The following is a 1,312-nucleotide window of genomic DNA, read 5'->3' on the forward strand; positions in this document are numbered from 1 at the left end:
CCGGCCCGCTCCCCCACCCCCACCCCACGCGTGTGCGCGGCGCCGCCGTGGGCCCGGGCCCCGCCCCGCCTGACATTAGCGGGGTTACTGCCGGTCGTGCCCCGCCGGACCCCGCGCACACGTGTGCGTACAGGGCCACGCGCGCACACGTAAACATACTTGTGCACATGGGCACGGGCACGCCCATGTACAGCCAGGGACGCGGGCCTGTAAACACGGGCACACCCACGCACGCGTACACGCAGGTGGGTGCAGGGGCAGGTAGACGTGGCACACGTCTGCACACGGGCACGGGCACACAGGCGCGGGCGTGCCTATGTACATGTCCCCGCAGCTGTAGACTTGCGGGCACAACCTGCATGTGCACGCGGGCACACAAGTGTGGGCTCACACTGATGTATGTGCGGGCACGCACACAGGCACGGGCACACGCACGTGTGCGCGGCTCCCCGAGGGTGGTCACGCCCCTCCCGTGTAGGGCAGCCCGAGCGAGGCTGGCGGTGTTGCCGCCCTGCCCCGCGTGGTCCCCGCGCCGGGTGGGCGGTGGTCCCGAGCCCCCGGCCCGCCCAGCGTGGGCCCCCGTCACTAGCAGACCCCCGCGGCCCACGGGGAGCAGTGGGCAGGCCGGTCCTGGTGCCCGCGGGGCCGTCGCCAGCAGCAGGGCTCGGAGCACCCACGGGTGCGGGGGCCGGGCTGACCCGAGGCGCCAGGGAGCGACGGCTCTCCGTCTGCGGGGCTGAGCGGATGGGCCCCCCCCCCCCACGAATCATCGCCGCCAGCGTGGCCAGGCCCACGGCACCAGCGGGTCCACGTTTCCCGCCCGGGCAGGAGCTTGGCCCCGTGCCCAGCAGTGCCAATGGCATCGGGGCTGCTTCGGGCACTCCCAGTTCTTTACGAGGCGAGACGGAGGTTTTATAGCGGTGCCTGCCCAGGCCTGTGCCCGCGGGTGCTGTTAGGAGCTGGTGTGGGCGAGCGAGCTGCAGCGCGTGGCCCGGGGGCCGTGGCACTGGCCACCCTGGGCATCTTGGCCGGCTGGCACACCAGGCCGAGCCCGAGGAGCGCGTGGCCGGGGGTGGGAGAGGGAAGCAGGAGAGGAACTGTGGGGGGCCTGGACTGCGGTGGATGCTGCTGCCCCTGGGCCCGTTTGCTACTGATCCCTGGGGTGCGTGGGCCCAGCCCCGGGGCTGCAGGCAGAGCCGGGCACACGGTGCTTGAAGGCCGAGGGGCCGGGCATTGGCGCTGGGCGGCACGGGGGGCTCCCGTGCACAGTGGCTGGCCGGGGCGCGCCCCGAGGGTCTCCCGCCGTCGGCAC

Source organism: Alligator sinensis, unplaced genomic scaffold (assembly GCF_000455745.1).
Source record: "Alligator sinensis unplaced genomic scaffold, ASM45574v1 scaffold402_1, whole genome shotgun sequence".
In the NCBI taxonomy this organism is placed as follows: Eukaryota; Metazoa; Chordata; order Crocodylia; family Alligatoridae; genus Alligator; species Alligator sinensis.